We start from the raw sequence: 15,855 nt of genomic DNA, 5'->3' as shown, positions 1-15,855 counted from the left end.
TTTACATAAAATGTCCTTATTATTATGTCATATGTCCTTATTATAAGTAATTGTTGACAGTGGGCAAAAATTTTGTTTGTAAATCAAATTCCATGCTAAAAAAAGCTTGCTGGTGAAATGATGAAAGTTTGAAAGATGAAAGAAAAGTAATATTTACACCCAAACTACATAAAATATGGAGGGGAATCATATTCCAAATAGAGGTTGGATATTTAAGAAGTTGTCTAATCCAGTTGATTTTAAATGTATTGTTTAGTAAAGAGAAAATCTTTTTTGATCCACTTCAAATTTTGACTACTAACTGTATATAGTTCATTTAGGGCACCACGGTGGCGCAGTGGGTAGTACGATCGCCTCACAGCAAGAAGGTCGCTGGTTTAAGCCCCAGGTGGGTCAGTTGGCATTTCTGTGTAGAGTTTGGGAATTTGAAGCCCTTCCCCTTCACACTCTGTTTCAATGGGAAGGAAAGAGGTAGAGGAAGGGGAGTAAACATTTTATCAGGATTGGGCCTACAGTAAGTGCCATATCTGCCTTGCATTAAATGCTAACATCGAACTGCAAAACAAAGCACAACATTTCTTCATAAATGAGGCCAATCAACCCTCATTCCGCCAATTGCTCCAATGAAGTACAAAGCAATTCTCGCATCATATAAAGAGGAGGGGGAAAATAAGGGATAAAAGATGTCCAGTCCCATAATACAGGCCCCAGAATTGTTTTCATACTTTTTGACATCCGCAGATGTCAGTCTCAAACGCGCCGCTCTCTTATTCTATACGTGTTTGATGTTGGTGCGCAAAAGAGTGGGTGTGTTCCTCCATCTTTATTGTAGCGGAAAACACAGCTCTTTGTACATCAAAAGGCCTTTTCCACTGTTAGCCCACACTCGGCTGACACCGAGAGCACACATGCAGGAGGAGATGAGAGCAAGAGGAGGAGGAGAGAGGCAAAAACAGGCCCGTCAGAACCAATGCGAAGAGCCCGACTGGAGGAGCACCTGAGGGAGGGTGAAAGACGAGCACATCATTAAAGCAATTTACAGCCAGAGCCTCATTTCAAAGGGGACACTCGAACAAAAGACAGGGCTAAAGCCTGATGCACACTTCACTGTGCCATATACTACACTGGAAGAGGATTTGCTTAAGTATATGTGTAAATGGGATTTAGATGACAAGTAGAAATGTCAATACAATGAAGTAGGACATATAATTGAGAAAGTAAATGTAATTAATATTGTATTTAAAGGGTTGGTTCACTAAAAAAAATACATTTAATACATTCTTTCATCCATTCATTCATTTTTTTTTTGGCTTAGTCCTTTTGTTAATCTGAGGTCGCCACAGTGGAATGAACCACCAGCTTATCCAGCATATGTTTTACAGCCAATCACTGGGAAACATCCATACACTCATTCACACACATGCATTACGAACAATTTCGCTTACCCAATTCACCTATACCGTATGTTTTGGGACTGTGCGCGGAAAACGGAGCACCCAGAGAAAACCCACGTGAACAGTGAGAACAAACTCCACACAGAAATGCCAACTGACCCAGCCGAGGCTCGAACCAGTGACCTTCTCGCTGTGAGGTGATTTTGCTACCCACTGTGCCACCATAATGCCACCAATTTACTACCAAAATAAGCTTATCTAAAAAATGTTTGTCTTTTGGCTGGTATACAGCATGAAATATAACATTTCTGAGTATAAGAAGATATAAGAAGAACAATTTAGAGACAGTTCATGTCAGATTTTGTTGCTGATTTGAAATATTTTGAGATGTTTGAAAAAAACTTTTGAGATTTTAAGGTTTCTCCATTCAGCTAATAGGTATAGGCTTTGGTCTTTGCACAAATCAGATACTCATAGGCATTACAAGTAATATGCCTGCTGAGAAAAAAGCTTTGCTAAAAACATTTTAAATTTTTTAAGATGCATATTATCCAGCATACTCCAAATACTTCATTACTGAGCAGGACACAATATTTTGGGCATAATCTCTGTATTTTTTACTTTGATTATATACTTAAATATTCATATGTTTTTATTTTATTATAGGATGAGTTATGATGACCAAACATTAAATATTATTTGTGTTGTACACAGTGGGGGAAATAAGTATTCAACATGTGACCATTTATCTCAGAAAACATATTTCTAAAGGTGCTGTTGTCTTGACACTTTCACCAGATGTTAGTAACAACCAAATAAATCCATATATGCAAAGAAAACAATACCAATTAGTTTACAAGTTTTGTAATACAATGAAATGACACAGGGAAAAAAGTATTGAACACATACATATGTAAAGAAAGAGAGCTTTAAAAAAGCAGTAAAAGCTTAGACAGCAGCTCAAATCTCTCAGTTATTCAGCAACCCTCTGTCCTTCGTTATTGTAAATTAATATTAGCTACATCAGTCTAACATCTACATTATCAGGATGATGAAGATGAAACCAGGGTGGACATTTCAGCAAGACAATGATCCATAACACAGCCAAGGAAACTTTCAAATGCTTTCAGAGAAAGAAAATCAAATGGCCCAGCCAATCGCCTAACTGAATCCAGTAAACACAAATTGAAGATCAGATTTGATAGTCGAGTCCCATAGAGCCATCAAGATTTTTACACTCTGTTGAAGTCTCCATATGAGAGGCGTCTTTAAGCTGCCATCACCAAAAAAGGCTTTTATATAAAGTATTTAATCCATTTCAGTAGTTCAACAAACTTGTGTCATTATCCTTACACATTATGCTTGTGTCATTCCATTGTTACTACAAATAATTTTTCTCTTTTTTTTTGGTTCGTTATATTTTTATTATGTTTGTATTTTTTGGGTGTTTATCAAAATCTGGTTCAATTCCATGTCATCCACCTCATGTCAACCAAAAATCTGTGGTCACTAAAATAATACGTTGGTCAAAAATATAATTATGTTTAAGTAATTACTTAATCCTACAATTTTACATGGAATGATAATGTGGAGAATTTACAACCTTTTTATGAATATGTGGCCAATATTGGTCAAAATTGGTTCTAGTGTCCCTACGGATAAACGAATGAAACTTTAAAATAGGAAGACTTAAAATAATAAATCTCATTAAAGTGATAGTTCACCCAAAAATGAAAATTCTGCCATCAGTCGCTAACCATACACTTATTCCAAACCAGTTACAGTTTCTTTCTTCTGTTGAACACTGTTACGGTTTAATTAAGTTGTCTAGGGAAAATAAACGTTACACTTATAATATTAAATTATTACAGAGTAGATGGATGGAAAATATACCAGGACACAAAATTTACGGTCAATTCATTTATTCCTCTAACGAGGAGAAGAAAAATGAAGCCAACAAAAGAGAGGCTTACATGTGTGCGCTTTGTACAATGTATATATAATAATAATAAGAAAAAAAAGAAATACAATCAAAAGTTTTAGGGGAAAAAGGAACTAGAGTGGCGCCAAAGCAAAAAACTAAACAAAACCAAAAGCCACCTAAACTAGAACACAAGATCCCCCTCTAAACTTACTAATAAAAATCAATATGTGAAAAAGAAACCGAAATCTTCAGCGTTTGCGACGCCACACCTAAACTCCCTGAAATAATAAGCAAAAATACAAAATGCGGCGCTCACCCACTTACCTAGTGTTTCTGAACATTGGAGTTACCTACGGGCAAAATGTATGTTGCGCGACTTAGTAAACTATTTCCTTTTCCCCAAAAAGGAATGATAAACTCTTTAACCATGGCCTAATTTACATCGATGTAATTATTCAGAAACACAGAACAAAGCATACATTATGAACAGCAGCGAGCGAACACAAACCAACACACACACATATAGCACTCTGAAAAACAAGGCGTGCCGGTCAAATTTAAAGTTCGCGGAACGAAGTCCAATTGGTCCACGAGGAAACGCCCTAATGAGGAGTGACAGGCTCGGTATCCAATCAGCAGGTAGGCTACCTAGCAGAGAAAAAGTAGCGGAACAAAAGGTGATAGGACGAGACAAAGAGCGAATGACAGACAAGGAGATGCAAAGGGAGCGAAGGGAGACAAGCAAAACAGAAAGGGAGAAGGCACAAAAATACAAACTCCCACGGACCGTAACAAACACAAAAGAAGATCTTTAAAATAATGTTGTATCCATGTTGTAATCTTGTAACCTGTAACCATTGACTTAAATAATAGTTGTGCCTCCTGTCAATGATTTCAGGCTTCCAGTATTTTTCAAAAATCTTTATTTTGTTTTTAACAGTCAAGTAAAGTCAAGTTGATTTTAATTGTCATTCGGCTACATGTGTAAACATACAGTGGAACAAAATGTCATGTTTCACAGGACCACAGTGCCACATAAATAGACATAATCCTCAATATAAACACAACACTGGACATAAGAGTATTTTTAACCTATCCATAACTAGCATACCAGAGTAGTAAACTGTACTAACTCCTAACTATACATATACTATAAATACATATTTTGATTATACACATAAATTAAGACAGACCATACAAGTACTTTTACTTAGGACAGAACATGATTTGTGGTACTTTTACAGGTGAACATTGTTTTCCTTATTGAGTACTTGTAAGATGGAGTTTAATTAAAGTGTATGGTGCATATAGAGAGAATGAGTGTTTCTTCAGGTGGTTTGTCAAACCCACTCACTTGTGTGAAGCACACTCAAAAATCCACAATGCTTTTTTTCAAGATATATAGAGTGATTTTAAGAAAATCACTCAAGAAGATAGAAACTCAAACAGGTGGCAGAGGGAGAATTTTCATATGTGGGTGAACTTTACCAGCTCAATGGTAAAAGATACTGAAAAACATCTAGTCACAGCACGTATACCATACATATCATATAAGGTGGCAGATCAATATAAAACAGACCCTGATGCTCATCAATCAAAGCACCTATGTGGATAACCCAAGCTATTAAATCACAACACCCTCCCTCTCAGAGCCAGAGGCTGGGAATTTCGGTTATGATGGGGTCCTGACACATAAAGAGCGAAGGGGATATGACTCCGGGCTTTGTCCCACCTAATCCCAGATTAATTGCACTCCAAGGCTGTGAGAGGTTTGGATGAATACATGTATCATATCTATGGCAGCTTGGATTCGCCTCCCTCGTGTGTGCATTTTTTTTCTTATATGAAACGCATCATAGCAGTTCAATGAAACAGCTTTGCTGAAATCATCCCCAATGGGATTGAAGTATTTTTGAAAAGGTTTAGGTCTGTTGTTTGGACTGAGGGCTTTCTTTGCCTCCCAGGGCTATTGTGATTGGAAGGTGTTGAAGGGAGATAGAGGTCCGGCTGACTGACAGAAGCAGGGTCCCAAAGACTCGTCTTGCGGATGTACGGTGAACCCAGGTGGAATTGAGCAGCGCTGCCTTCTTTCAGTCATACATCATATACAGCTCCATCAAAAGTCTGTGCCTCTATCACTGGGCTGCACAGTACAAAAAAAAGTCCTTCAAAAAGACTATGTGAATGATCCTGCAGCCTCAACTAGGAATTTGTCCTTGAGTGACAGTGAGAATGCAACCCAAATATGAAGCTGAAAGTCTAAAGATATGTGATGTTTAGTATTTTTGAAACAAGTTCTATTGAGGAATGTCTTGTTTCATACTCAAATTACATTTCAAGAGTTCACACTTAGATACTGTTTGACAACTTGTTAGCAAGTTAGCAGGTTTGGCATGCTGTCCCGGGAGAGAACCCTGAGCTCGGAGATAGTTGAGCCCAGGGTTCCCGCCAGGTCCATAAAGCATGTGAGGGGAGTACGAGGTCAGGTGTTCTCGAGAGCTCCCCTCGGCAAAAGAGGAAAGGAGGAGAAGGGGTGGATGGGGGGTTTCTTCGGAAAACGAAGATAGGGGTGTACATTTTAGCTAGGTTATTTATAGTGGGTTTGGATCGTTCCGATTGGCTAGCTAATGAGCTTAGATGAGTGGCCGGCTGCAGTCAATCATATCACGTGCTCCTCTCGAAATTAGTTTATGAAACTTCATTTCAAGAGTTCACACTTAGATACTGTTTGACAACTTGTTAGCAAGTTAGCAGGTTTGGCATGCTGTCCCGGGAGAGAACCCTGAGCTCGGAGATAGTTGAGCCCAGGGTTCCCGCCAGGTCCATAAAGCATGTGAGGGGAGTACGAGGTCAGGTGTTCTCGAGAGCTCCCCAAATGCATGAGACTCGGGACAGCAGCTGTGTATTCGAAGAAACTCCCCGAAAGGCTTGAAATGCTATATCCGGCTGCTGGATATAGTGGTATAGTGGCTCCGATGGGAGCCAAGGGGGATACGGGCTCTTGCGGGAGCCAGTGCCGAGTTGGCGTGGGCTATAAATACTCCAGCTGGATTAGAAACTAAGGGAAACCCCAGCGGGGGTCAGAGCTGTGGGATGGACGGGGATCCATTTGGAGTCAAATGATGAGGAGTAAAAAAGTGAGGACTCCAGCTGGATGAGGGGGTTACTAGGGCTGCGGGGGGGTCAGGGGCTCCTAGGGAGTAATTGCTCGAGGAACACTCCTTGCGGAGATAGAGCTGTGAGGTGACAGCACTATATATAAATATATATGTATATGCAATATATAGATATATATATATAATGGGGAAAACTAAGGCCTTGGGGGGGGCGATTTTACTTGACTCCAGCGGGAGTCTAGCTCTTTTGGGCTCTCCAGCGGGAGATAGAGCTGCAAGTGCCATCTCCAGCTAGGGACGGGAACGATGGAGGGCGGGTGGAGGCCCCAGCTGAAGGGTGAGTGGCGGTTGGGCGATGACCCCTGCGGGGGTCGAATGCTCGGGAGCAACTCTTGCTAGAGTTAGAGCTTGAGGGTGACAGCACTATATATAAATATATATGTATATGTGATATATAGATATATATATATATAATGGGGAAAAACTAAGGCCTTGGGGGGGGGGCGATTTTACTTGACTCCAGCGGGAGTCTAGCTCTTTTGGGCTCTCCAGCAGGAGATAGAGCTGCAAGTGCCGTCTCCAGCTAGGGACGGGAACGATGGAGGGCGGGTGGAGGCCCCAGCTGAAGGGTGAGTGGCGTTTGGGCGATGACCCCTGCGGGGGTCGAATGCTCGTGAGCAACTCTTGCGAGTGTTAGAGCTTGAAAGTGACAGCACTATATATAAGTATATATTTATATGCGTGGGTGCATATAGATATATAAAAAATTTTTTAAAAAATAAAAGATAAATGTGAAAAATAAATAAGAAATAAAGAAAAATAAGGTCTAGGGCCGGGGAGGGTCAGTGACTCGTGCTCGTGTCACAGCTCAGGGTTGGGTGAGCTAATTTTGGCCAACTCCAGTAGGAGTTGGGAGAGATGATGGGGAGATGGAGACTTCTACTGGAGGGTGACGGGCGGAATAGGTGCTCTGGGAGTGTTCCAGCGGGAACTGAGCATGAGGGTGGCAGCACTATATATATTAATTTATATTTATATGCGTGGGTGCATATGAATATACATTTATATAAAACAAATCGAACAGAGAAAATAAATAAAATAAGACTATATTATATAGCATTATAAGAAATGATATATAATATATAAAAGCTAGGGCTGGGGCAAGATTAATATGATTCCTGCCGGAATCAAAGCTCTGTGTAACGTTGTACGGGTTCAGAGCCAAGGGGCGGGGTCCTACAGAAGTCCTAGAATGGGGTGGGGGCAGTGGAGACTTCTGTGGCAGCGGCCTGGGGGGGCGGAGTGGCAGAAGGGGGCTTGGGCAGGAGGAACGTCTGCTGTAGTAAGGTGAGTGTCTAGGTAGAGAAGCTGAGTGCAACTCAAGCTGGAAGAAGGGAAACCATTAGGAGGCTGGGTCGTGCCTGCTCCTTTACATAATTGGGTAGCTCTTCCGCCCCTGGGGAGCTGGCATGGCTGGGTCTTGACTTGTCCCTGGATTATGCCTGTACCCTTGGCTGCTGGGATTGGCATTTCTGCTAGTGAGGGTCCTCTGGGCTTCCTTAAGATGGCTGTGGCTCAGCCTAATGTAAGATTTAAAGGCGTCGGAAGACCATCTTCCAAGTGTTTGTATGTGTTGTTGCGTTAACCCTTTGTGTGCGGCTGTAGTGGCGGCTCCGATTCTGAATGAATGGCTGGAGTATGATTCTGATGGGAAGCCTGAATGATGTAGGGTAGGTTTGAGGTGTTTTTGGAACCAAAAGCGTGTCACTGGGTTGTGTGTGTCGTCTATGAACAGGGGGGCTGAGGGACTGTTGCTTAGTGATTTCCTATAGTGTTTATAAGCTAGGAGTGTTTGGAAGGGGCTTGTGGAGGAGGGGATGTTAAATATGTAGATGCAATGTCCTTTTCTTGATTGATCTGTTTTGCTTTGTTTGATGAGGAAAGAAATTGTCTCCTCATCAATCAGGGTCAGATCAGCTATAGTGGGGTGGATAGAAGGATCAAATTTTGATGTTACTGTAAATTCAGAACATCTGAGAAATCCGAAAAAGGCAAGAATAAACATTGCATCTAGTGTGCGGTCTGTATGAAAAGATATGTAGCCTTTCCTGAGCGTGGAAATGCCTTTGGAGAGTATGTTATGTGTGATGGGCAATCTGGCATCTGGGGTGGGGGGGCGTGCTTTCTGTATGCCTTTAATAAGAAGGCTGACTTGAGAGTTGGCAATGGATTCAGAAATGGAGCCGTACATGAGTTTGTGAAAAAACTGAATACCACTTAAATAGCTCTTAATGGAGTTTGCCTGCATGTTTTTATGAAAATGAAGGTATGTAATAAATGAGCTTATTGTAAGCAGGGAGAAATCTGGGAATATGGTGTTGTATGTGCAATGAAAGTGTTTGAATGTTTTCCATGCAGTGAGATATGCTTGTAAGGTCCTTGGAGCCACAGCCTGCAGAATGAGGGATATGGATGTTTGGTGCAGCTCATGCATTGGATGATTTATTGGAATATCATCTCTGAATAAGGAGGGATGGGAGTCGGGTGCTGCTCTGCCTCCGGCGCTAGTTGTCTGAATCTCTGGAAAAGAAAGCGAGAAAGAGCGTCAGCAATTTGGTTATGAAAACCGGGCACATGTATAGCAGTTATGATAAATTGTTTTTTGGCTGCGGTCCAAATAAGGCGACGGAGAAGCGGCATTAAAGCGGGAGAGTGAGAGCGCCCTCTGTTAATGCAGTGCACAACGGCTTCGTTGTCACAGTGAATGAGAATGCTAGAGGCAGACCATTCGTCTCCCCATAATAAGGCAGCGGCTACTATGGGGTATAATTCGAATAAAGCAGACGAATATTGAGGTAGAGGAGTTTCCAGCATTTGAGAGGGCCAATCAGAGGCGAACCAGCGGCCTTGGTAGAAACCACCGAATCCTACCGAGGGAGCTGCGTCCGTGTATAGCTGGATGTCTACGGGGGATGCAATTAGATCGCTAGGAATGAGCAGCCGTTCCAGCACTTAAGGAAGGAAATCCACAGGCTGAGTTCATTGCGGCAGGGGTCGGATAACGTTATGTTATCTTCTAAGCTGTGGACGGAAGCTGCGAGTTGTAGGAGGTGAGTGATAAACGGGCGACCCTGAGGAATGATACGCATGGCGAAATTAAGATGTCCTAATATTGATAGCAGTTCGCGTTTAGAACATTCATGTTTCTCCAAAAATATGGAAGATAGAGAAATGATTCGATCAATTTTCTCTTTGGGCAGCGAAGCTTCAAATTTTTGGGAGTCTAAATTAATGCCTAGAAATTCTAAGCGAGTGCTGGGTCCAGCAGTTTTTTCTTCTGCAAGGGGGATACCCAGCCTAGCGAAAACTGCTTTAGTAGTCGCTAGGTGTTGAGCAGGTGGGGTATGGGGGGGAGAGATGATGAGGAAATCATCAAGGAGGTGGACTACGTGCGGGATTCCGTAATTATTAGCGAGGATCCAACATATTGCTTCTGAAAGCATGTCGAAAATTTTGGGGCTGCTTCTGCAGCCGAACGTAAGACGGACTGCGAAATAAAATTGGGATTTCCAATTGATGCCAAAGAGGTGCCAGAAATCAGGGTGTAACGGCATAATTTTGAAAGCTGACGTAATGTCAACTTTAGCGAGCCAAGCGTTACGGCCGACGAGTTTAATTAGAGAAATTGCTTGGTCTATGTCATGGTAGTTCAATGAGAATTCATCGGGTGAAATTAAACTATTAATGCTTGAAAAGGCAGAATTATGAGGAGAAGACAGGTCGATTATTAGTCGTTTTTTCCCAGAAAATTTTCTGGTTGCTACGCCGATTGGACTAATCCGATAGGTGCTAAACGGGGGGGCAAGAAAGGGACCGATCATAAATTTATTATCGATCTCTTTCTTGATTAGATGATCCACCACATCTGGTTCGGCGTTAGCGGATTGGAGATTAGGACATGCGAAGTTATAGGAAGGAAGGGTCGAAACACCAGGGTGGAATCCATTAGACAGACCTGAAATGAGAAATTCAGAAAAATTAGGATCTGGGTGCAAGCATAATTCAGAATACAGTTTAGAAATATCAACAGGAGTCGACAAGTAATTTCTATGTTTTTTATTTGCTTTTAGTACTTGGCAGACGACACGAGCGTGTGCGCCGCCGCAGTAGCTACAAGTGTGCAGGAATTTGCACGGGTGGCGAAAGCATCTAGCGATATTAGAGCTTTGACAGATTTGAGAAGGAGGGTTTTGAGAGGAGGGAGGAGGAAGTAGAGAGGGGATAGTGGAAGTAGAAGGGCGAGGTACGTAGCTGGTGGATTTTGGAGTTTGTAGTTCTTTATCGGCGGAGGGAATTACGAAGGGACAGAAAGTGGTCGGGTGAAGGTTAGAGCGGCAGACCGCGCAGGATAGATTGCGACATCCTAAGAATACTCTGTTGTGGAGATCAGTGTCCAAAGCCCCCCAATAAGTACACTGATTCCACTGAGTGACGCGAATTGCGCATTTAGCTGAGAATAATTTATGATATGTGTAGAAATGTGTTCCCCCATAGGAGAGCGCGAGCTCTGAAATGATGGCCATATAGTCATTCAGCTCGCGCCTCCTATGGGGAAAAACTGAGCAGATGGTTTCTGTGTATCGTGCGAAGGCTACGTGAAATTCGGCAATGGAGAGTGTGCGAGTTTGTGAACTGACTGGTGGTTTAAGGGTAATAGTGAATTCGCCGCAATCCACCTGTCGCTCTGCCGAGGGAGGTGCTATGGGTGAAAGGAGTGTTGAAAGGTCTATGTCGGCACCTGATAAGATGAGGTTTCTGATGGCATTGGAGATCGGGGGTGGTTCCAGGACTGGAGCATTTTGCGGAATGGGAAGGGGTGTGGCAGTGCTTAGAGTGAAGGGGGGCCGTGCGGAAGAGATGTTAGTACGAAGAGTAGACTGTTGGGGAGGGTTAGTAATGACAGTGGGTGCTTGGTGGAGGGATGTAGAGGGGAAAAAGGAGGTAGTAGAAGAGGGGAAATTAGTAGGAAGAGGAACGGCGTTATGGATCGTAGGAAAAGTTTGAGTGGGAAAAAACTGAGTTGAAGAATGGGGAAGGTTAGAAGGGAGAATAGAATGAGGAGGGTTGAGAGAGGGAGAGATGTCTGGAAGAGCAGGAATGGAGTTTCCGCTGGAAAGTGGAGCTGGAGGCCAGAGAAGGGGAGTGGGAAGTCCTGGAGTGGCGTGATTTTCCTGTGGATTGTCTGTGTTTTGAAAGGTAATGGTAACGGGTGCAGACTGTCCAGTAGCTTGAGGTAGCTTTTTATTTGTTTTCCTGGTTGCTTTCTTGGGTGCTCCGGGGTGGTTAGTTGCTTGCTGTGCAGAAGTCGGTTGAGGATAGGGGGTGTGCCGGGATCGAGTTGGTCTGCTGTCCTGAGGGGGAGGAGTTGGTGAAGGGATGGTTTCGTAGAGTTTCAACAGTTCAGCTTTGTTGCAGCGGTTGGGGATGGATATACCGGCGTTTGTAATGGTCTGACGGAGTTCGGCGACTGTCATTTTATTTGAGATGAGGGATGAGGATCTTGCAGATGCGTATGATGAAGATGGAGAAGGTAAGTTGCGGTTTGGGGTTATGGGGGATGGAGACTGTGTACGGCGATGGGTCCTTGAAACTGTAGAGCGGATGGGTCTTCTGCCTCTTATGGGAGCTTCGGTGTTTGTTTGGTTTCCGGTTGGGGCTTGTTGTCCTTGTGCTGGTGTTCCTAGGGGAGCGGGTGTATCGTCTCTTTCCATGATGTTGTTGTTTAGTTGATGATGGCGTGTTCGTTGAATTTTTTGAGTTTTGTTGTTGCTGTCGTTGTTGATTTGTAGTAGGTTGAAGTTAATGTCGCAGGCGATGGTATGGTAGAAGAAGATTTGAGGATTTGAAGAGGAGCTGTGTCCGTCCTTCTGTGCTTCTTCGGAAAACGAAGATAGGGGTGTACATTTTAGCTAGGTTATTTATAGTGGGTTTGGATCGTTCCGATTGGCTAGCTAATGAGCTTAGATGAGTGGCCGGCTGCAGTCAATCATATCACGTGCTCCTCTCGAAATTAGTTTATGAAACTTCATTTAGCAAGTGCTGTATTAAGTTCACACAAAAGATTATAATACTTAGGGCCCTATCATACACTCGGCGCAATAAGGCGCAAGACGTGTTTGACGTGATCTGTTGCTATTTTCAGACCATCGAACCCCTAATTCTCACATTTTGCGCAACTTGTTTAATAAGCAAATCCATTTGCCCCACTTCGTGGTTTATAAAGTTTTTAAGGTTGATAAAGTTTTAATAAAAACAAGTTTGTCCACATGTCAGGTTTTAGAGACGTATGCATCATTGGGCATGAGAATAGGACATGTGTCTGGATATAACCCAGTTTTTTGACTACACCCACATAGCAAAATTTCTCTGGCCCAGTTATGGCGCACACAATCAGGTTTTGCTTGGCCCACATGTCGCAGTGAATTTCGGTACATGACTGGACCAAATCTGGCTTTCAGACAAGGGTTAAACACGAACCATATCTGGGAAAGTGTCTCAGCCAAGTTAACTCATAACTGGGCCTGAACTGGGCCAGATAGGTTGGTGTGTCACGATTGCAATGAATATTATAAACCCATGAAGCATTGCGCTTTAGGCACACTATGGGCAAGCTTTTTCTCAAAGTGACCTGATTGGTAGAATTTTTTTCAAAAATTATTTTAATGTATTTTAAATGTGGGTCAAGACTGGGTCAACACTGGCCAAACTCACATGGCCCACATATCAATTTTTTTAAATCTGGGCCAAATACTATGTTTTACATCTGGCCCAAATCTTGTGTGCCGCCTTAAAGACGGAGCCACTTCTGCCAACCCTGGGCCATGTTTGGCCCTTATGCTGTATGCCAGTGCCGGATGAATGCCTGCTTTGCCAGCTTTATGCCAAATCTGGGCCAGAATGCTTTGCCACTTGGGCACTAAGTTATTTTTGCTCATATATTAGTTACCTGGAAATTAGAACTAAATTTAGAAATAGATTTGAAACAAAAATTCTTTGTGCTTAACAAACAAAATAAAATATGTAGGCTAATGGATGTCTTCAGCATTAGTACAACACCATTTTTTATCTAGGAAAGTAACGGAGTAAAGTAAAGAGAAAATAAAGAGGCCAAATGGAGGAGGCTCGATCTTTATCCTCGCGCTGCTGATGGTCTTTTTAACTGTGTTCTCGCTAGTGAAGTGTTCAGTTTTTCCACTTACAAAGTCCACCATGTAAAAAGCAAATGTGTCATAGTGCAATACAACTGACTCTTAAAGGGAATGGGAAATGAGACTAATTGGTTTAATGCACGTTATGCTTAAAACAAATCCATAACTCATTGAGAGAATAAGCACAACCCTGTTAGACCATGCACCAGGGACCAGCATATTTTTTCATCCTTAAAATAGCAAAAGTGGATTCGGACACGCCCTTAATACTTTTCCACCATACTCTTTAGACTTTGTGCCTAGATCGTTAAAATAGAGCCCTTATAATTAAAATATTCAGAGTAAAAAAAAAAAACTGCAATATATTGGTGGTCATATTGGATGTTATACAACCTTCTACATTAGAGACCAAATATCAGAAACAGGCTTCAGAATAGTTGAGGCTGGCAGATGCCAGGAGCACTAGAGAATCACAATTGGGAAATTATTTTACAGTTCTACAGTTTAGATTTTCAAATAAAATGTAAAAATAAAATGTTGTAGTTAGGCTCAGAAAAAAATGTATATTAGGGTATGTATCTGTGCATCTTTAAAATTTTATAAGCTTTTAATGATAGTTTTCAACCTGTGCAGAAACCTACAGGCAAAAAGGAGCCGTAATGGAAGCTACACTGGGATCTCCATAGAAATGCAGCACAAACCGGTCAGATTTACATATGTTTCAAGCTGTGAATATTTGGATATAAACAGATATAAACAGAGACAAGATCGCAAACTGTAAATGTGATCCATATACTGCACCTGCAGCTGTTTTTCAGTCATTTAAAACCCTCATGATCCTATCAGAGCTCCAGTTCAGCAATGTTTATATCTATCCTGTGCATTTTCCTCAGCAATTTAGTCACTGTTAATGGCATTATGGATATCTGCTTTTATATGTGGTTTGAGTTTGTTTTGCTTAGATTAATATTTTCTGGTAGGAAATATCTATTTGTTAACTTCTGCTATTTACTTTTTTATTTTTTATTTCAATTTACAGAATAGAAACTGTATAAAAAGCATACAAATGTTTTGACAGTTATATGTATCATAGATCATTGTGGGTCTATAATGGTACCATTCGGCACAAATATATACATTTGTCTTTTCTGGCTGTTTTTTCTATGAAGGAATTTCTGTAGAAGCACAGCCCAGCCAGGCCTCCTCCTCATTTAGTAATGCTGCATGTTATCTCACAACAATTAATAACAATTAATCAGCTTTTTCCCTAAAACAAAAATAGAAATCACTCAGCCAGTGAGTGAGACAGGGGGGTGTTCCCCTAGTGGTCTGAGGTCACTTGAAAACTATCAATTCTGAAATGTGCCCAAAAGTCAAAAACAAAACAGATGGTTTTTTTGTATGTGTGTGTTTGTGTCGGTTTTGTTTGAGTCAACATTTTAATTTTGAACATGCTTCTGTAGTATGTGTAACCACACTATTTGACTTTGTTGAGGCAGCAATTGTTTTGAAAGGCAATGTAATGCCAATTGCACAATATCCTTCACAACTAAGCATGGTCAAATGTTTGTATAACAGTGAACAGTATATAATATAATCTGCAAAGTCATAATTTCATGAGTTTTTTTGTGTGTGAAATTAACAACATTTTGTCCCTAAACATCTTCCATAAAGTATACCACTCAAAAATCCACTTGATTACTCTGAAGTCGCAAACTGGATTAGCAGAACTGTTTCAAAATGTGACAAGACAGCGCAGGACCTTTCACTGTTTGTTTTTTTTCTAGTTAAAGAGGTTTAGCTTTAGTTATAGTGATTCTTTTAGTAGATTACCAGTAGATTAAAAAATTACTTTCTTTATTAAGAACTGAGTTATTCAATCAATCGATTGTTTCAATTCACAAACTGCAAAACAGTGACTTACACAAAATTTACACAATGTTTTTAGCCAAGAATGGTAAACTTTTGATTAATTTTGTCTATTTCATGGCAATGAAAATTAAAACGCCACCAATATTGTTATCAAAATCACCTACTGTAAATAGCAGGAGTCACCAATCTCGTTCCTAAAGGTCCTTTGCCCTTCAGGGTTTAGCTCCTAACTTGCCTCAACACACCTGCCTGAATGTTTTAAGTATACCTAGTAAAGTTGCAGTCACTCTGGGCTTTTTCTCCCATAGACTTCCATTCATATGCACGCGAATGGGTCAGAC

At 41.4% G+C, this 15,855-nt stretch overlaps 1 protein-coding gene across 1 annotated transcript in view; it reads right to left on the bottom strand.

Moving 5' to 3' along the window:
* LOC141377865 (uncharacterized) overlaps positions 1-15,855 on the bottom strand; it is a 77,234-nt gene that overhangs the window by 52,749 nt on the left and 8,630 nt on the right. The gene's annotated exons all lie outside the window — the stretch shown is intronic.

Source organism: Danio rerio, chromosome 15 (genome assembly GCF_049306965.1).
Source record: "Danio rerio strain Tuebingen ecotype United States chromosome 15, GRCz12tu, whole genome shotgun sequence".
NCBI lineage: Eukaryota > Metazoa > Chordata > Actinopteri > Cypriniformes > Danionidae > Danio > Danio rerio.
The sequence above is the reverse complement of the archived record's forward strand: the minus strand, read 5'-3'. Positions and strand labels throughout refer to the sequence as shown.